Genomic DNA, 22,229 nt, shown 5'->3' with positions numbered 1-22,229 from the left:
GGAAATTTGTGGAATATCTGGAAAATATAAGTGAAGGTCAGATAACGCTAGTTGGGTTTAAAAAAGCTCTGTGAAAAGGTTGGAATATTGTCTAAAGAGAAAAAGAAGGAAAGAGAAAATAATGTCAATATAAGCTAGGATTTGTGTGAATTTGTTAAATTAGGGTATGGATGATTTCAGGGGAAGCTGAAGGAAGTCTTATAGAAAGAAATCTGTGATAACAAGGCGTAAACTGTTTTACTTTCTTGTTTGTTATGATTTAAAAAACAATAAAAATTATGCAGAAAAAATAATAATATTCATGTTGACTTTTATCTTTATTGGCTCTTTTGCTTCAATTCTATAGAACTCAAATCATAATATGATGTACGTGAGAAATAAAAGAAGCAATTACAAGACAATTAAACATTGTGCAGTATCTAGCACAGCACATTGGAACGGCTACAACAGGAAGAAACATTATTAAGTGAGCCACCAAGACCCTCAACAATTTTTAATGTGTGTGTGGGAAGAGTTGGGGAACAACTGCTGTAAAGCATGCTATGAATGGTGAGTCTCATTATTTATATTTGAAAGCACACAGTGAAGGTGCCCCAGAAGCCACCAATACCAATCAGTGCACAAAAGCAGAAGTTAGAATTCAGGCTCGGTCAGAGGTATGTGCCTATCTCTCCAGGCACCGGCTGAATTCTTTCGACCTCCCTCCGGCGACACCCGGCAGGAAAAACACACGAGGTCCGTTCCGGCGATTTTCCTCAGGCTGTGAGAAAAACACACCAACTGCTTCTCCTCCTCCCTGCTCCCTGCATATCCCCAGGGAGGGGAATCAGACTCAGACAGAAATGTATCTACATTGCTTTTATTCCTGTCTTCAGCAGTCATACAGTAAAAGATGTCTGCTCTCTTCAACAAAACAGAGAGAAACTCCAAACTCCACCCATGTACATCCTGTACAGGTCATATGACACACACTGAGCTCACATCCTGTGCTCAATAAGGAGAATGGACTGCCCCTTTGTTTCCATGGCAACAGTCACATACATCCTGTCTGGCTTTGCAGCCACAAGCAGCTGACTGAGCTGCTAGAGCCTTTGCTTGCTGCAGCATTGCTGCTTTAGAATAACAGTTAGCAGCCCAGCAGCATCTCTTCCCCACTCTCAAATACTGGCTCGCAGTATTGTATGCCATAGATGTTAGGTGGGGGGAGAACATAAGAGTACATTTCCAAAAATCAAAATACGCCTGCTGGTGCAGACAACAGCAGTAAACATTTCCTTTGAAAACGCACACATACTGAATGCAAATAAATTGTTTTCCACTGGAAGATGAAACAAAAGCTGAGCTATTAGAATGTTCATTGACACAGAAAGTCAATGGAATCCAATGGCAACCTTTCGATCAACTTTGGTTAGCACTTCAACGGATGGACACATGGTAACTGAGCGAGTCTTCAAATGCAAAAGGGCATCTGGAGGGTTCTGATAGCCATAACTAGCAATGAGATTCCCACTTTATTGGGTTGTATGCTTAACAGAAATGTACTTAAGAACTGGGGGATGGTGACACCGTTCATTTAGAAGTACTGGTAATTTTCAAGTGGCTACATATTGGCACAGCAACGGATATGCAGCTTGATTTACTGGAAGGTTGGTAGGTGGAGGGCTGCCTGGTTGTTGGCTTTCCTACACCTTTCGGTGGCTTTTGATGGAATACTCTGTAGTATCCTTCTGGAGCAACTCTTGAGCGGTTGAAGTTAAGGAACCTGGTGTTTCTGCTTCTATCTGCAAGACTGCTCCTACTAAGCAGCACTTATGCATGGCCCCACAGAACTAGCGCTGTGGGGGACCTCAGGATGCGATCTTGCCTCTCGTGGTGTGCACAATGTCAGCAGTGCACAGAAGTCCCCGGCAATGCAAGTAATGGGGTAGATAAGGGCCATCAAACTGCGACTGAGGACCCACAATGTGTTGCTGGTAGGTGGTTCCTGCATCTGGCAATTGACAAGATGGTGTGTTGTGGATGGTGTTGCACTCCTCTACAAAAGGGGCAGATTATTTCTATTCCATTACAATGTTCACAAACGTGAAGAACAAGTGTGTGTGTGTGTGTATGTGTGTGTGTGTGTGTGTGTGTCAGTTTGAGCTGAGCAGTGATGCCACAGAATGAGAATTTATCCCTTATAGTGCAGCGTATTCTCAATCAAAGTTGCCCTCCAAGAGTTGCTGTTTGCAGATAGAAGAAGAAATAGGCAGATCATACACTTATGCATGCATTCATACATACAAACACATGAAAGCAACCCAGTGAGAGGGATGTGTGTCTTTCTTTTAAAAATATATTCATATTCACACTATTATTACTTATTATTATTAATCACATTCTCATTCTGCCCCTGCTTTTGAACATTGGGAAAATTCACACAAAACTTGCACGCATCCATTTGAAGTTTTGGATTATTTATCTATGCAACAGCATCGTGCTTCAAAGACCTGCACTGTACTCAGTGGGAGAACCAGCCCATCATACACCTGCAGCCATCCAGCAATTATGGAGTCAGCTCCCTCCCCCATAGAGCTTTTGTAAATTCAAAACGTGAAGTGCCTTGAAACTTTCTTAGGATTTGACTTCTTTGTGCAAGTTTTTGTTCCCACCCACTCCCTTATTCTTTTTGCGACTTGTTCCACTGATATCCTATTACTTCTCCAAAACTGAGCTGGCTAGATGGGGTCTAGATGATGGTGGTGCAAAACTACCTTTCCCCCTTGCCATGGTTCAAGAATATCCTTCCTTCCTTCCTTCCTTCCTTCCTTCCTTCCTTCCTTCCTTCCTTCCTTCCCTTCTTCCTCATAACAGTGAAATTCAACTGGACCAAAGGCTGTATGTGAATTTAGTTACTCCATTGACTTCAAGTCCAGGATGGACAGAAGCCGCAATCAGGAATTAATGAAGGAATCTGCATGCGTTCCCACCCCTGCAGCCAACCTCCCCAATTACAGCTGTACAGTTATCAAACCACCAAGAATAGCATTAACAGAAAAGTCACCGCCAACTCTCTTCAGAAAGAATCAATACACAATCAATTTGGATGAGCTCAAATACTTATTATAATGTTCTTCCAAGACTTTTGTGGTAACAAAGCCTTTCTGGAAACAAACGTTCTGACATGGATTAAGGCTTATTGATCCCAATTTTTAATGAGTTATAAAGCAAATCAAGTTGGTAAGTTTACTGCAGAAACAATAACATCAAGGCAAGTGCTAGTTCTATCGATTACTGAAAAGCATTTTACACTAGTTAAAAGAACACAATGGATAGTGCAAGGGAGGAGGGACTTTTTTTTTTTTAAGAATAAGGATATATGAATCAAAGAGTCAGGAAGACTGTGAAAATGAGCAGATTGACACAGCTTGGTACAACCATTATGCCCACGTTCTGGTAATGCTTGCTAGTCAAATCTTGGCAAGTAAAAAATGCAAGCATATGTTCTCCTCTTAAATTTAATTGTTTGTATGCTTCCCATTAACCCACCTTTGAGATTGGCCTTCGAGATAAGGAGCTGGTTGTCTCACATGAAAAATCTCTACAAAGTCAGTAACTGCTGCCCACGAAAGAATTGCATCCTATGTGGTCATCAAATTGAGGTCAATGTTATTTCCTATTGCCCGATTAAGCATACAAGATAAAAACTGGTACTGGGCAAAGATACATTCACATTAAGCTGGCGGCCAGCTTATGCCGGTATATCCCTGATGTTATGCTGGCTTGGGTCCCCAGTAGTGCTGTATCTCTGAAATGTCTGCCAATTGCTAAAGCTCTCATGCCATTGGCAGAGGAGCATAGAATGTACCCTCAAACACCATCGACCATTATCAGCAAAAGAGGAATGGGCTCAAAGTTATTTGTGCTGTGGGTTAAACCACAGAGCCTAGGACTTGCTGATCAGAAGGTCAGTGGATCGAATCCCTGCTACGGGGTGAGCTCCCGTTACTCGGTCCCTGCTCCTGCCAACCTAGCAGTTCGAAAGCACATCAAAGTGCAAGTAGATAAATAGGCACCACTCCAGCGGGAAGGTAAACTGCGTTTCCGTGCGCTGCTCTAGTTCACCAGAAGCGGCTTAGTCATGCTGGCCACATGACCCGGAAGCTGTACACCGGCTCCCTTGGCCAATAAAGTGAGATGAGCGCCACAACCCCACAGTCGGCCACGACTGGACCTAATGTTCAGGGGTCCCTTTACCTTTACTTAAAATATGCCACTGGTGCAGGCCCTGCAGGCACAGGAAATGTAAGTTAACATGTAATCAATCTTGGCTTGAATTATGAAAATATTAAAGCTCGTTGTATCCAAGTCAGGGCTCATAACTCATTTCAGAATTGCAAACCTACTGAATTCAGGAGTGGCTAGCACAGTGGGTTGGTGTTACAGAACTGCCTTCCCAACATCAGCGTCACTGAGGCTTACCTTCAGTGGTCCAGAGCTGTAGTGAGGATAGGGATGCAAGGTGCACTGGTGGGGACTGCCAGCTTGGCCCTGCTGGTGTACCTGCTTGGCCACATCCAGCCCTGCCTCACACCATCCAGGTAAGTGGCAATGAATCAGGAGTTGGAAGGGTTGCTCTGTGGCACTGCTGCAGGGCACTGGCTGCCTGTGATTGGATTTGACTTCCATGCAGACTAATGTCACATGTCAACAACATCACTAGTCTCTAGGGATGGAAGAATCTGTGGGTTTCGGATTTCTCAGTTTCCCCTTTTTCCCAGTCTCAAATTTAGTTCTCTACATTTCTGCAGCTATTTGTGCTGTGTATGCAGGTCGGTTTTACTTATTTTTTTAATGTCATAAAAATTATTTAGCATTTCAGCTTGAATTTATCCTAATAAACATTTTTCACAAACAGTTTTGACTAATGTAGACATTTTTTGCAAGCAATCTTACCTAATATAACTTGAAGCCTGCTGTCAAATGTGTACTTTTAGCACTACTGAACAACAGATACCTGTTCTATGTCTGAAACTTACGGTATCTCATTCCATAGCCCTCTCAGCACTTAGCTAGCAATCTCAGATTAATTAACTTTTGTTTCCAGGATCCGACCACATGCTAGAATGGGGTTAGACTGTGAATTTAGTTGTGATTTTAAATATTCATTATACACCAACTGAATTTCTATTGTCTTGTTTTCCATAATCTCCTTCACTGCATTCATCTAGGTTCTTCTCCATTCAGTATATTTCCATTTATGTCTTGTCATTTCATTTTAACTTTTCAGCAAAAGGAAAGGAAAGAAAGTCTTTCCAGTTGATCACCTCGCTTCTTAAGCAGAGTGATAGCAAGGAAGTGATGGGATGAGAATTCTTCAGGTCTGTTTGCAAAGGCTCTGCATTCCCAAACGCAGTTCCTGCACTAAAGAAACACTAGAGCAGTCCCTGAAGAAAATTAGGTGATACTATCAGAACTGTCAGTACACAATGAATTTCTACAAACCAACGAACAAATAAACCTTCACACATTTGTCATCTGAAGAGGCTGTGCACAGCGAAAGGGACTGTAGGGTTGCACATCATTTGCCCGCCTCCACAAAGTCATGCAGCTCCTCCAACCCCTGCCACAACTCAGAAAACACCAGTCTTTTTGCACCCATTGACACATTTGCAAACTGAATACATTGTCACAGGCACCCCACACCCTGCAACCAAGCACACACCACAAGCTATCTTACTGGGTACAATAGAATGCTTCTTCCAAACATATTTTCAGCACTGTGATGCTGTGAAGGCCTCTGTGGGTGCATGGGTGCCCCAGGGCACCACGTTGGTGACCTGCCTCTCATAATTTCATCAGCAAGGAGTCTTCTCTCTGTACAGAGGTTCCTTGTGCTATGTAGAACTCCAGAAACAGACCCGGTTCCCCACCCCAAAAGTCAGTGCTTTTTTTCTTAAAAAAAAATGTTTAGGGGTACTCTCATTTTGACTCAAGAAAATCGCCATTTTATAGTTCAAATGGGGAAAAATAAATACAGTAAAGGCCACTATCGGGGGTAGCAGCGGAACTGATGATTCACCATGCCATTCAACAGAACTAACGATTCACCGTGCTAGAGAAGAAACTAAAAAATGTTAAATGTTTAGCTTCTTCTCCCGTTAGATTCACAAAACGTTTGGGGTGTGCGTACCTCTGCATCCTCCCAGAAAAAAAGCACTGCCAAAAGTTATGGCAATCAGAATGGCAGGGGAGGAGCTAAACTCACAGCTGCTATCAGCATGATTATCCTCTACATATGAGCAATGCGTGGAGAAGACTACAATCTTTTCACATTTCTTAAAATTCAAGAAAGAACGCCTTCCCTTCACAAATACTCCCTGCTTTTTGTTCCACATTTGAACACAAACCAGCTATAGCTAGATGATATACCTGTACCACAGACAGTTGCGGTGAAATGGCATGTTCTTCAGATTCTCGCATGCTTTTATCGGGGCACTGTTTAAGGTTTCAAAACGTTGTTTATATTATTTACTCAGTCAATGAGGTGGTGGTGGTAGGAAGCCACAGGAAGCCACTGTGTTATATTTGTAGCATGGTGTAATTTTTCATGTTAAGCTCGGTCTGTTCCCATGGATACATAAAAAGAATCCTTCTAGGATTCTCTAACTTCAGATTTATATGTTTAATGAATTGTTTCCAGAGACGGTACCCCTTGAATTTCACTGCCTTTTGTCCCCTCTGTTTACAATTTCATGTGTGTATGCATGCAGCTGTCAGTTGAAGATAGCTTCGTTCAGCCGATGGCCTCCTTCCATAAAACCTTAAGCCACAGTAAATCTGTTTGTCTGTGAGATGCCACAGGATTTTACTTATTTATTTTTAAAGAGGTTTTCTCCTTATTTACTAACGTTATCAACAATTTGGGGCCGTGGACTCGCTATGGTTTAAAACACCTACACTAAAGATGCCCTTTTCACATCCGGGATCTGTCACGGCAAAGGTATTTCTATTGAAACCATTTAACTGTTCGTATTATTGCTTCAAAGTTGTTTTCATTATGGAAACGCTAACAGCACTGGAATGAAATTCATGTCACAATAAAGCCACTTTCAACTACATGGGATTGGCCTGAAAGCAAGCAATAAAACCAACAAGCACAGCCAAATCCAAAGAAGCAGGGGCATAATTCAAACCACAGATGGTACCAAAGATTGAGGGTGTCATTCTGCACCACTCTTGTGGAAAACTAGTGAAAGCAACAGCACTTCATTGGTACTGCACATAGGACTCTCAGTGCAGCTTTGTGTGTGGCTGCATACATCTACCAGTCGATTGAGAAGGTCAGTAGTGTCAGCTCTGCCTGCCCCCTGTTGGGGAAAGAAGAAACATCTGGATGCTACCCTTTCTCTTCCCCCTCCCCAGATGTGCACTGAGATCAAAGCTAGCAGTGCTGACCTTGACTTGTACAGCATTCCCTTTCCCAAATACGGACTCCTCAATGGCCACTCACATTGTTTAAATAAAGGAAGGTTTTTTAAAATATTGTTTTACACTGCTAAAATAAGGGAGTGTGTGTGTATATATATATTCAAATCATATTCTTCCAGGGAGCATATGATTCTTAGGCAATATGGCCAAGAAAATGGGAGAGACACTATAAACAGCATTGTCATCAAACAATATCCCAGTACATCTTATCCCAAAGGAATTAAATACAGTGTTTCACTGATGTGGGAGAAAGTAAATACACTTGCTGGAGCACTGCTCAAGTCCCCTCTCCCAGTTTTGGTGATCAAAGTGTCAGGGATCTTATTTGTTTATTTAACAGATTTATAGATCACTTCACAGCAAGAAGCCAATCAAAGCAGGTTACAAGATCAAAGCAGGGGAAAAGCAAAAACACCCAACTTCTAAAAGTAATAAAATCATTTCTACAAAACTAAAACTAAACTAAAACCCAATAAAACTGCTTCTTGCAAATTCTAGAAAAAACATAAATTCACATCTGGAAACGTGAAATTAATGTTAATAAATGAAATGCATTTCTCTTTTTGTATGTGTCCCAGATTAAAATGTGCTACAGGATGCTTGGTTCTGGAGCTGGCTGGTTTGGAGAATGTGGCAAAATATTGACTCAGGAGGATTTAATGTTTTTGTTTCACTATTTTAAAACAATCTATAAACTGCTTAATATATAATATCTAAGCAGTGGTCAGAAGTATATACACACAGACATAGGATAAAACAAAATTACAAAGCATAATAAAAATCATCCATTGTAGTTTGTATCAGCTGCAAATTAAAGCCAGCAATTCAGCTGGGGATGGCCTGAGCTTTTAACTCGCATCTAAAGCACAGAATAGGAGATTCCTGTCTAATCATCAAGAGGGAACCATAATGCTGGTTCAACCATACTGAAGGCCCAGGTTGGGTGGCACCACCAACCAGGCCTCATCAGCTGAACACAGGGTCCAGCTAGGGATATATAAGGGACAAGGTGGTCTCTACCTGGTCTTGAATTGTTTATGGCTTTATAAATGAAAAAGTAATACCTTAAAGTCAACTCAGTAGAACATAAGCAGCAAGCACAATTCTCTCAACACCTGTTGCCTACTGCTGCATTTTCCACTAGCTGCAACTTCAGAACTAACCTTAAGGGGAGCCCAGCTATCTAACTGGGGTCTTTCTGAGGCTACCTTCTACTTCCAGGTACATCAAGAGAACTTCTGCTGCACTTACACACCGGAAGAGAAACAGCACGTGGAGTGTGGCTCATGCAAACACATATCACAACATTTCGGTGAGATTAGGATGTCATATAAAACAATCACAAACTTTTAACTTAAATGCACACACAAACATCTGAGACTGACGCACTAAATGCAAAATGAATGGCACCTGATGACCTTCTCCTTTTTAATCATGTTTTTGAGTGGTTTTCCAAAAGTGCATTATCCATCTGGACGCACCACTGGCCAACATTTAAGGCTTTGTGGAGTACCTGTTGGACAGCTGGGTCCCTCTTGGGGAAGTAATCTCACAACTAGACTGGCCTTTTCTATTATCCTTCCAAGACCACTGTCCACCACATAGCTAAAACCAGGAAGGGAAAGGGTGAGCAATTGTACTGTCTTAATTGGACCAAATACCTATATCAAATAAAACTGTTACGAGAAATACGACCAGATTGCTTCCACAAAATATAACAGGAAGCCTTCAGTGGTGGACAACAAGGAACTAGCAATCTGTATATGTAGCCCCTTAATGACTTCTAGGAGACATGTTGATTCTGGTGTGTTTCTTAGCTGCCCTTCATTGCCAGGGACACTCACAGGGCTAGTCATAGCATGAAGCAGAGTGTGTTGATCACACCAGGCATGGATCTGGTGGTGGTAGTGATGGCAGCACTCAAGCTGTTCTCCTGAGCATCCAAACCCCCAGGCATTTCCCTGGGTTGGATACGTCTCTGTTCCACATGACCAGCCCTGAACTCACTAAGCTGGCCTGATATCCTCATGATGCCCAACCAACAATGTTGAGTAAGATTTAATGGCCGGTCCAGTTACCTTCTGTACTTGGAATATGGGGAGAGGGGGACATTTTGTCCTTCATCTCAGGTAGCAAAATGTATTGGGCTATTCCTGAAAATTCCTGACTTGAAACTGTCCCCTCTTTCAAAGCCCCTGCTTCCCACCATGTAGTCTTCCTTTGGATTTCTGTCTCCTATCATTGCTTAAGGTCTGTTAGCAAGTATTATAGCAGCTGTCCAGTCCAACCAAGGTTTCCACTGCCTTTGCTCAGCTACAGGGAAAAGCAGCAGCAGCCAAAAAGTACATGTTTGGTGTCCAAAGCAGGAGGGATTGAGTGCTGGCTCCAGCACTTTTTCAGGGTGACAAACAATCACCATGTCTATCTCCTAAATCACAACTTTCAGGCTTCAAGAGAGTTCTACTTGCCCTTGATAGGCTGTGAGGACCTTTTACATTTCTCAGATGATCCTTTCTTCTCCCAGGAGTGCATGATTCATAGAAAACATGGATAAAAGAATAACAGACAGAAATGGGCTAAAGAATCTATGCATACACTTTCCAAAGACAGATATTCGCGGGGATTCGAGCTGCCAACCTTCTGATCGGCAAGCCCAGGAGGCTAAAGTGGTTTAGACCACAGCGCCACCCGCATCCTTATTCATTTGCTGGAGCACAATTCTAATATAGGCATTATTGCTACTTTAAACAATTTGCTTGTTATACTTAATGATAAACAATATACTGTATCCAATTGCTCCTTCTATTTTTCTGCATATGATACAAAAACCATCTCAAGAGAGCTTCTGTCAGGTCCACAAGTGCAGTTTCAGCATTTCCAAGCCCTGCAAAGTATGGGTAGTGGGCTGCCCCCATGATGCATCCCTCCTCTCTTTAAAAATGGGTACATCATCTTCATGAGACAACTAATCTCATGACAGTAAACACACAGCTATAAATATTTTAACCGAAGTTTTTTTTTTAGTTTTTTTTTTACTCCATGTTTAATAGACAGCTGCTTCATAGCCCCTGGAAGCAGTCAGGACTCGTGGAACACCACAAACAGTTCTGCAGGCCTATGGAGGCTTTGGGGTTTCAGAGAGCAGCCCTTCCCCCCCCCCATTCTGTACAGTGGGGTTTCCCAAACTTGGGTCTCCTGCTGTTTTGGGACTACAACTCCCATCATCCCTAGCTAGCAGGACCAGTGGTCAGGAATGATGGGAACTGTAGTCCAAAAAAACATCTTTTGAACAACTTTTGAAAAGGAGAACAGTTTCAAATGGTGGTCTCCTGCTCAAAATGAGGGGGGAGTCATACATCCCATGTATGTATTCCTCAAGTCCTTCGTCAAGTGTCTAAAGTTAAGGTAAAGGGACCCCTGACCATTAGGTCCAGTCATGACCGACTCTGGGGTTGCAGCGCTCATCTCGCTTTATTGGCCGAGAGAGCCAGCGTACAGCTTCCGGGTCATGTGGCCAGCATGACTAAGCCGCTTCTGGCGAACCAGAGCAGTGCACAGAAATGCCGTTTACCTTCCCACCGGAGTGGGACTTATTTATCTACTTGCGCTTTGATGTACTTTCGAACTGCTAGGATGGCAGGAGCAGGGACTGAGCAACGGGAGCTCACCCCATCGCGGGGATTTGAACCGCCAACCTTCTGATTAGCAAGCCCTAGGCGCTGTGGTTTAACCCACGGCGCTATCCGCGTCCCGCTTCATCAAGTGTCTAGTGTACCTCTAAAACTGTACCTCTCATAACAGTTGCTGGAAGCCACTGGAGGAGAGAGTGCTCTTGTATTTCAATCCTGATTGCTAGTTTCCCACAGGCATCTGGTTAGCCACTATGAGAACACAATGCTGGATTAGATGGGCCATTAGCCTGATCCAGCAGTTCTTAACTGGTCCACATGATCCTTTTCTCAGATGTGAAGTGGAACAATAGCAGCGCAAAACACTGAAATCTCTAACAGTTCTCAATCGGAAGCAAGATTTGTGGTTCCTGGAAGGCCTTCCACATGAGTGTCACTTGTGAAATATTTCAGCTGAAATGATTAAGGGAGCTATTGTCTAATTAGCCTACCCAATTAGCAACCAACTGATCCCCTCCTTCCTATTTTTAATGGCATTTAGTCATGAAATGTTCACTTCAGCTGCCGTATGGATGTTCTGAACAAATGCGAAGGGATTCAAGAGGAAATGGCAAAATTGACTTTAAAGGATATATACTGCTGTCAGAGGCAGAAAAATAGATGGGGAAAGGTAGAGAAAAATAAATTCTTTAATATTCTCATTCTCATTTTAGATGCCATTTCTGTCATCAGTGTGCAACATAAATCGGACATAAATGTTCTTAATGTCACAGAACCAACAAATAAACCACAAATAAACATGGCCAAAAAACCTACCCCTAACATACCCAAAATGCTTGTAGGAATGTTGCTGTACAACCCTATGCTTTGCAAGTAACCAAACATGGCCACTTTTGATGCTTTCCTGCTATATATGCTCCTCTTTGCTCTTGCTAAGGACCCCATGAAAATGGAAATAACATGTCTGCCACAATTTGTTAGATTGATTGGCTCTCAAAAACTTTCAACCAACTTGTGTTCTAAAGCAGAAAGCCTAGCAGCATAAATGGACAAGCATAAATCTCTCATCATACGTAGAAAACTGAGCCAGGTCACTGGTCCATGTACTCTTCAGATGCCTTTCCCAGCCTTGAAACCTGAGATCCTTTAGCTGAAACTGCCAGGATTAGATCTTGGGATCTTGTGCATGTCAACACTGTGCTGTGCCAGTGAGATATGACTCTCCTCTTTCTAAAGGTATCTGAGTACACCCCGTTAAAGGCAGCTTCCCAGGGACTGCTGTGTCAATTCCCCTACTCACAGTATGGCTCCTTTGAGAACCACAGATTTTGCTTGAGCTCTCCTCCAGCTGTACAGCAGAATCCACAGAGGCTACCCAGTGGGAAGCAATGCTGTTTCATGCAGCATTAGTGCCTGATCTGGTTTATGCAACCAAATGCACAGATTCGGCGAAGGGGCTATGCAAAAAGACAACTCTTTCTCTGATCAGTTATCCCACAATAGGCCAGAGACCTAGATTTACTGAGCCACAGAAATGCTGAATGTGTGTAATGATCCTAAAAATCTGCATTTCTTGACACTGGAGATCTGCTGAATATTATTCCCTGCACTATCTGCCAGAATGGAAGAATATTATCATTCTAGATATTTGTTTTGCCTCAAAAAATAAAAATAAAAACCCATCATTCTGACTATTCATGCTACAGAATATTTATTCTGGAATGTTACTGACTGCAAGCTATTGAAATGCACTGGAAAAACGAAGAATTAATAAAACATTGCCCTGCAGTACCTGCTTTGTAGGGAGGAGTATTGAAAATGACCATGGTTCCTTTAAAAAGCCCAAGAACTATGCATTTCTGGTGACTGTTTGCATTAGTTCAAATGCATCTGCAGTTACCTGTGTGTTGTGTCTTCATAAGGACAGCACACTAGAAAAGTAAAAAGTAGAGTACAAACCTATGGCCTGTAGTAGTTAATGTCCGGCTTCCACATGAAGTAAATGCAATCTGCTGTTATTTACAGAGGGGAATAGGGTTACCAGTTTTTGATTTTGTCTTAAAAATTTTTTTAAAAAATGGGTAGCTGGGACTAGGAGGCACAGAACCAGAGTCAGTTCAAGAAGCAGTTACAAAGAGCTTAGCAAACAGCAGAACACATTTTGCAAAACTCATTTTGTTTGTTCCTGGGACTGGTGAGCATGGGTAGATTTGAGTCCATGCTCGTTTTGTAGAGTGTAGTGAAAGAGGTATCCAGGGAGCAATAGCCATAACACTCCCTATCAAGTTGGCTCAGCAGAGCTTGGGGGAGGCGGTATCTACAAGGGACGTTGAGAGAATATTGATGGCCCAGAAATGGAAGCAAGAGGAGCTACCTACGTTAGAAGAATGGAGAATGAAGATGATGCAGAACTTGATAGATTGACGGGAAGGATCCGAAATCGACGAGATCAGAGATTTACAGAAGATTGGGAAAAGTTTATAGAATATATGCATAAATTAAGTGATAACCAAATAACGTTTGTAAGTTTTAATGAAGCTCTGTGAGAAGAAACGTTAGAATGTGAGCAAAAATAAGGACTAATTTATAAAAGCAATGGAAGTAAGATCTTAGAAATGTGTAAGAAATTAAGAAGGGAAGGAGTATCAGTCAAGTTGAGGGAAGTCAAAAAGAGAATGGAGATTAAAAAAAGATGTATTAAGTGTATAAATTTTGTATTGGAAAAATTGAATAAAAATATTATATAAAAAAATATACAAGGGATGTTGAGAGCATTTGGGCACTCACATAAGCAAACACCCTTGCTCAAATGCTTGCAAGCAGGATCGAGGCGTTTCTCAGTTAGGTGAACTGCCATTGCTTCCCTTTGCCTCTCCTTCAAAGCCCAGAAATTTCCTTTTTGGTAACAGAAAGGTGGTGCGGCTTTCAGGCACACAGCATGGCATCTTTGCCCTTGTAATGTCAGCTGTCAATGGCACATTCTGAGGCATGTAGTTTCAGAATCATTTGCCAGCAGGAAAAGATGCTCTGCTGGGGGCCTGGGAATTCATGCCTCTGCTATCTTCCCCCTGTCCCTAAGGTAGGTTTCTGGGCCTTGGGGCATGGGAGTGGCAATAGGTGGAGATAACCACTGGTGTGTGCCTTTGAGCTTTTGTGGCTTTCTATGCAAACACTCAAAAAGTTCTTGAGTTTTTGAAGCCTTCTATTGGAGCCTTCCCAAAGGCTCAATCCCTTTCAAGGTGAGTGGCAGGATTCCTGGGATGCACCTGATAAAGCACATGTGTGCACCTTGCTTACTCTGTATGTGAATATCATAGACTTCATGTCTCCAGCTTATAAGAACATAAGAAGGGTCTGCTGGATCAGACTAAAGGCCTATTTAGTCCAGCATCCTGTTCTCACAGTGGCCAACCAGAATCCTCTAGACAGCCAACATGCAGGACCTGAATTATTATTATTATTATTATTATTATTATTATTATTATTATTACTACTACTATTTTATTTAAACCCCACCCATCTGGCTGGGTTTCCCCAGCAACTCTGCGCAGCTTACAACACATTAAAAAATTGTAAAACATTAGACATTAAAAATTTCCTGGTACAGGGTTGCCTTCAGATGTCTTCTAAAAGTCAGATAGTTGTTTATTTCCTTGACATCTGATGGGAGGGTGTTCCACGGGGCAGGCGCCACTACTGAGAAGGCCCTCTGCCTCATTCCCTGCAACCTCACTTCTTTCAGTTAGGGAACACCAGAAGGCCCTTGGAGCTGGACCTCAGAGTCTGGGCTAAACAATGGGGGTTGAGACGCTCCTTCAGGTATACTGGGCAGAGGCCGTTTAGGGATTTAAAGGTCAGTACCAACACTTTGAATTGTGCTTGTAAACATACTGGGAGCCAATGTAGGTCTTGTATGGTCTTGGCAGCCACTGCCAGTCACAAGTCTAGCTGCCGCATTCTGGATTAGTTGTAATTTGCATGTCACCTTCAAAGGTAGCCCCACATAGAGCGCATTGCATTAGTCCAAGCGGGAGATAACTAGAGCATGTACTACTCTGATGAGACAGTCTATGGGCAGGTAGGGTGTCAGCCTGAGTACCAGGTGGAGTTGGTAGACAGCTGCCCTGGACACAGAACTGACCTGTGCTTCCATGGACAGATCAAAAGCACACTCCCCATTTGTGAATCCCAGCAACTGATAGTAAGAGACACCTTGCCTCTGACAGTGGAGGCTCGTAGTGGCTTGTGGTCACTAATAACCTTATCCTCCATGAGTCTGCCTTTTCATTTTTAAAGACAACCAAGTTGGCAGCCATCAATGCCTCTCGTGGCAGTGAATTTCATAATTTTAACTATGCACTGTGTGAACAAGTATATCTTTTTGTCTGTCCTAAATCTTCCAGCTTCCAGCTCCTCTGGATGGCCCTGGGTTCTAGTATTTTGAGAGAGAGAGAGGCAGGGGAGAGAGAGAGAATTCTCTGGCACCCTTTGCTATACCAAGCATAATCTTACACAGCTCTTATCAGGTTTCCTCTCACTCAGTTTTCTCCCAAACCAAAAAGGCCTGAATGTTGTAATTTCACCTCATAGGGGATTTATTTCAAGCCCTTGATCATCTTGGGCAGGGAGGGGTTGAGGCGACTAGAACTAAACACAGTATTGCAGTCATGCCTACAACATAGATTTGCATAACAGCATTATGTTATTGGCAGTTTTATTTTTAGTCCTTTTGACTATAATTCCTATCAAGGAATTCACTTAAAAACAACAACTACCGCAGTGTGTTGACATCCTCACTGAGTTATCCACCATGATCCTAAGGTCTTGCTCCTAGTCAATCACTGCCAGTTCAGAACCTATTAATGTTGCTGTGAAACTGGGATTTATTTATTTTTTGCTCCGATGCTCATCACTTTGCACTTGCTCACACTGAAACTGCATTTGCCATTTTACAGCTTTTACCCAAGTTTGGAGGAACCATTTTGGAGCTTTGGGTAATTCTTTTTTTTTTTTTTTCTTTAATCACCCTGAACAATTGGGTATCATTAGCAAATTTAGAGACCTCATTACTCACCCCTAGCTCTGTATCACTTATGAGCAAGTTTAAAAAACACAGCTTCCAATACCAATCCTTGGAGGAACTCCACTTCAGACCCCTCTCCCTCCCCTGAAATAATTGCTTAACAAAAGCCAACTAGGAATAATTTGAATATGAATGTTTTAGTATTTTGATGGCCATTCCCAGAATGCTCTGTAACTATCATGCAGTTAGAAGATTTTTAAAATAATAATAAAAAACATTGAACATTAGCTTACCCCCCAATAAATCTAATGTTATATAGGCAGCACAATCATACTGAGGTCAAGGAAGAGAGAGCTGCCACTTTGTAAGCCCTGCTGGCCTCTCACCTGGTGGCTTTTTACATTTCTTCCCCATTTTCCCTTACCACTTTAAAAACCAAAACGCTCCAGAATGCTCCTTTTTGTTCTTACTGCCCACACAGCAACCACCTTGCAACTTTCCACTGCCCACCCTTTGGGACCTTGCAGTTAGGGATGCTGGAATACAGTGGCCTTTCCAATCTGTAGATAGAGGCAGAGATCAGCTGCAGTGATTCTCCCATATTTATTTATTTTATTAGATTTTTTTCTTTTAACCTACCCTTCAACATACCCACATGTAAGAAGGCAACTGTTTGCCACATCAGCGCTGTTTCTGTTCCACTGCAGTTTGGTTTCCATCAAATACTACACTATCTGTTTTGCTCTTTGATATTTAATGCAAGTCACATAACCTGGATATGTATTCATGCAACTTTCATAACTTACATTCATGTTTCCTGCATGTTTAGCGGAAATAGTAACATCTAGGACAGAATCTAAAGTATATGTAACTGAGAAGGAGGAGGAGAGTTTGGATTTGATATCCCGCTTTATCACTACCCGAAGGAGTCTCAAAGCAGCTAACAATCTCCTTTCCCTTCCTCCCCCACAACAAACACTTTGTGAGGTGAGTGAGGCTGAGAGACTTCAGAGATAAGTCTGACTAGCCCAAGGTCACCCAGCAGCAGCATGGGGAGGAGTGAGGAAGCGAACCCGGTTCTCCAGATTACGAGTCCACTGCTCTTAACCAGTACACCATGCTGGCTCTCAGGGGTAGCCTAATGCATTTTGGCACCTGAGATGTTATGCTCTGATGCTACCTGCCCCCCACAATGGGGGCTCAAACTCTGTAAGGGGTGTCTTTGCCTGAGAAGCCTGTACAAAGCCCTGCCACACTGCCAGTGGGGTGGGGTGGGGAAAATCCTTTCTGGATCCTTTCCCTTCAGGAGGAACCAGTGCAAAGCCCTACCACACCACTGGGCAGGAGCCTCAAGCTGCACCTCTTTAATATTTCACACTGGCGAAGTAAATACAGTTCGCTGAAGTCTGCATTTCCATGCATGCTTACTTGATAATGAATCCTAATAAACTCAAGGCGACTTCACTGGGGCATCAGTGGGACCTCTGGATGAGCACGCAAAAGCTTGAGCTGCATGTTGCATAGCTACACTCCTCATACGAGGACCCAAATCTTCCTACAACTCAGTTTCTGTGCACCAACTTGTACATTCTCAAGCACAAAATGTAAATTACAAAACAGATTTGCACCGTGCATGGGTATCTCATGCCATTTTATTATCTCTCTTTCACCAACCATGTCCAAGAGAATGCATGGGTGCACAAAGCTGTCGTCTTTAGCTATAGTTTTATTAAACGGCGAAGATACAATTACCTATATGCCTTCAAAATTAACCACTGAGAAATAATAATATTTCAAAAAAAAAAAAAATCTATCATACTTCCTTTTAAAAACACAATTTATCTGTCTGAACCTCTATTTCCTGCAATAAATTTCCCAGTGTTATATTAACTTCTGTGTCACTTGCATTATTTGAATAGGCTATATTATTTCCACTCTGCATCAAGCATAAAATGTTATTTGAGGTGCATAGGAAGCTGCCTTATGTATCATGTGAGTCTATTCGCCTTAGTACTGTCTACACTGACTTGCAGTGACTCCCCAAGGCTGCAGACTTTCCTAGCCCTACCTAGAGAGGCCATGAATTGAGACTGATGCTCTGCTGCTGAGCTATGGCCCTTTCCCTTTTTAAAGTGCATATTAAATACCAGCATCTGTTTCGCCACTGTTGAACAGAAGGCAAAGTACTCCATTTCCAGCACCATGCTACTAACATGGTTGCTGCCATTAGTAGGTTGCATAGATGGGAAGAATAGAACAACAGCCTTAAAATATGCAGACACAAGCACACCTAAGCTCACTGAAGTCAATGGTCTTAAGGACACCTAACCTATATGAGAGCAGGCTACAAAAGAACATGGTTTTGATTGTTCAGTGAAATCTTAACTCTCGCAGTGGCTTCTTCATTCTCAAGATACCAAGAGTAATTATTCTGGCCAGAACCAATTATTATCACAATTTGTCTCCAGCTTAATCAAACTGGAGTCAAACCTAATTTCACAAGTCCCAATTCATAAACTAATTTTTAAATCTGAAATTTTCACTGAAAATTGTATTTGGTGAAATTGCGAAACATTTAATATGAAAAAGTATTAAACCTTCAAATGTATTTTCCTTTAAGTTCCTTCCTGTTCTAAAACAGCCTGAAAATTTATTGATATGTTGCCAGTTTTTATTTGTAGATCATTCCAATTAAATAAGCCTATATTGGCACATGAATGAAATAATCAGTGTTTTATAATGGTTTCAAAAAGTGAAATAAAAATGTCTATAGAGTTAGCATTCTTGTGTTCTGATGTCTCCTATATTAAGTTTGTACTCGCTGCAATGTTAAATCAACAGCCTTCCTAAAGTGTTTGACTTTAATTGGAATAGACCATTTAATTGTTGGCAGTTGTCTGACAGGGGGAATGTCTGAAATTTTTCTCTGAAATCTAAATTATGCAAATCAGGTTATAGTTAAAATTCAATCAGCCAGAGTACATAAAAAGCTGCATGTCACAATTAGTGTGGAGTAACATGTAAGGAACTAAATGGCTGGCTGAAATTGTATCCTTTGTCCCGATGAATTATCTCTAGAAATTAGCTTCAATACACAGGAACAAACTTCCCAGTTTCTTTTATGTTCAGAAATAACTTGTCCAAGTATATTAGGGAGACTTGCTGCATGTATGTTCCTTAAATAAATATTTCAAACCAGTTTTGCTTGGAAAGTAAAAGATGCAATGCCCAACAGCACATGCCAGCTTAATGTACTGATGAGCAAAAGTAATTTCCTTCGCCTTCCAGTATTTCAAGAAAGAATACACTGCAAAATGAGGTGCTCGCAGGTGTTAACTGCGCACATATGTAGATGCGCTGCAAACTACTTACAGTCAGCTATTCACAGATTAACCATTTTGCCTGTATTCTTCTGCATGCTAGATGATCTTATCTGATCACTTGTTGCTGAACAAAGAACATACAGGCTGCATCACATGAAGATAAAATAGGATGTTTTTGTGGATTAAAGGTATGGTTACAAAATGCCGGTCCTAGACCTCCCTTAAAACTTAGCATAAACTTATATATTGAAAGGCATGTTAACAACAAAGTGCAAGGGGGCAGCCATTGAGTGATTGTGCCATCCTGGAGAAATGAGAGAGCTAAAAAAAAAAAAAAAAAGAATTGGATGGTTTTACAACTGTAATAGTAGTTCACCGAGAGTCTACAAGAACTGTTTGACAAACCTTTATTTATTTGTGTGTCATTGCCTAGACTCACTTACCCTTGAAAATCACATTGCACGGAAAATGCAGGCATCTAAACTGGCCCCACATACAATGTGCATTTCAAGCCTTCCAGGCACCAACAGAGAGTTGTTGCAAAGTTGCCCATTCCAGTAAAGACGATCATAGGTGAACCTTAGTAAAAAGGACCTAGTAACCTACTGTTACAACAGACCCCTTCATTCTACTCCTTCTCAAGCAATTCTTACCCAGCATGAAATCCCCTCTCTCTATAATTCATAAAGTACCAACCTCATCATTATTGGAAATTCTTTTCAAGTCTTCTCTAATGATAGGGCTAGTATATTAAAGAATATATATTTTAAGCAGTGGTATCATATTCGTACAACAGCAACCCACAGCCTTTATCCACCCCACCCCCCCAACACACCTCAATTTATCACATTTAATGCAGTTGATAAGAGGTACTACTGAATCATCTTCTGCACCCTGCATTACAAAGAACTGGCTTTTTTATGGTGGGGCTTTTAATATTACTGCCTTCACTTCAAACGGAGGCTATTGCAGTTGAAGGTCCATAGTTTTGCTGGAAGAATATGGAAAGCAGAAAGGCATATGGCACATGCTTATTGCAAAGAGAAATACAAAACCTAACATGAGCCCTGTCTTATAAATTACATATTGCAAAGGTTAAACTGGAGGCTGAACTTATCCTCCCCTTCCCATGGCATCACCTGTTAAGTTCAACACTTTCCCTTAATATATGTTCTTTTCCAATCTGTTCCTGCAGCTAAAACATACTGTGCAATGCAGCAAGGTTGAAATAAAGGGGGAAAGGAAAAAAAAGAAAGCCTGATCATTTTACTTGAAGACAGTACAGCTTCATTGCTTGCATGGAAGAGGCAGGTGGTAGAGGGGGGGCATGGTGCAAAGTACTGGGGGAGGGGGAGAATGAGAAAGAGAAAGAGAGCGAGCCTCTGCTGAAAATTAATGAGCTGGCAGACTAATTAAGACAGTATTCCTCACCCCTAACACACAAACACACATCATACTTATGTGCATCACAGCATCGTATAGAATGAAAGTATACACAGAAAGCAAGAGAGTGAGAATTGAGTCATCTCTGACTTACCGTAGCCGAGGGTCTTGCTGTACTGCAGGCAGCATCCAGGCAGAGAGCGTGAAGCCTCACACAGATCAGGAAAAATATGCAATCGGTGAATGATTCAAATGTATTGTTTTTAAAAAAGGAAGGCCAGAGACTGAACTATGTATCCAAGGAAGGACCTCGTTAGTCACAGCTTTGACTAGCCTGCTACACAGCTCTGCAAAACAACTATACTGCAGCATTGTGGCAAGCATAGGATTGCAATGCATGTCCCATATATTCAAGCATAACAGAAAACATGGTCTGGAGCTTATTCCATGTGGATAAGGGGCTTTATTGCTCAAGCAGGAAAAGAAGGGCTATTTTCCCCCACCTAATCAAATCACAGGGGGTGGGGGGAATAGAAGATCTGTCTTGATTATTGTACAGCATTATTCTCCAGGATATCAATTACATAAAGCAGGTGCCTCTGCCTCCTGTTCCCCAGATAAATGCCTGTAATCTCATTTCACAAATGATCCCTATGTAGAGAGGAGCCACCTATTGTGATGATATCATTTGCTCTAGTCTCCATAAATGGGCAACTTCCTACTAAACGTCACGGCCACTGACGAAACAAAATCTTTAGAATATCTGAGTGGGCAGAGGTGGTGGATGGGGTCCATCCACTTACAGCTGCAGCTTCTTCTAGTTACTGTGATACCACTACAGATCCTACCTACATCGTTATCAGAAGAGCAGTGCAAGGAGAACGAGCACTGAAAAACTGCCTGAGACAGCTCCCGCTGAAAAGAACAGGACAGAAACAAAAGTTGTCCTGCCTAGAGATTGGTAAGCAGGCACCCAAGAGAAACTTGCCTTTTCTAAGTCATTGGGCATTTCAGGAAGCACTGGGGGAAACATGCAGGCTGAATGAAAGCCACACAGGAAATGTTAAGGACAGTGGCTGTGTTCTTATCAGCAAATGAGCAGCACTCTGTTTCTTGTGCCTTGCCACTGCAACATGTTGACACACAATGCAGCCACCTGCAGAAATATTATGCGGCCGTTGTGTTGCCATTTATTAGTTTTTTTTAAAAAAAATACTCAAAGGTATCAAAGCCATTCACTCCAATCCTCAATCCCACATCACTGCCATTTGGGAGTGATCATTCTGTGATATTATGGCAGCAGACAAAGCTGTATTGTAACTACTGAATAAATGTGGTGTTGTGGTTGTTTTTAAAAAAGGGGGTATCAAAGTCATTTACATTGCAATTACCAATGGCTTT

General features: G+C 41.9%; 1 protein-coding gene across 5 annotated transcripts in view; it reads right to left on the bottom strand.

Annotated features, from left to right (window-relative positions):
* The window catches only part of DLGAP2 (DLG associated protein 2), a 420,471-nt gene that overhangs the window by 281,036 nt on the left and 117,206 nt on the right, over positions 1-22,229 (bottom strand). For 2 of the 5 annotated variants that reach the window (XM_079969736.1, XM_079969737.1), the window contains exon 1: positions 20,983-21,074. The exons of the other annotated variants lie outside the window; for them this stretch is intronic. The gene's annotated coding sequence lies outside the window, so the exon portion shown is untranslated. Of the gene's footprint in view, positions 1-20,982; positions 21,075-22,229 lie in introns of those variants that run through there. 5 annotated transcript variants of the gene reach the window in all.

The sequence above is a fragment of the Podarcis cretensis genome (assembly GCF_951804945.1).
Source record: "Podarcis cretensis genome assembly, chromosome: 3".
NCBI classification, from domain to species: Eukaryota; Metazoa; Chordata; class Lepidosauria; order Squamata; family Lacertidae; genus Podarcis; species Podarcis cretensis.
The sequence above is the reverse complement of the archived record's forward strand: the minus strand, read 5'-3'. Positions and strand labels throughout refer to the sequence as shown.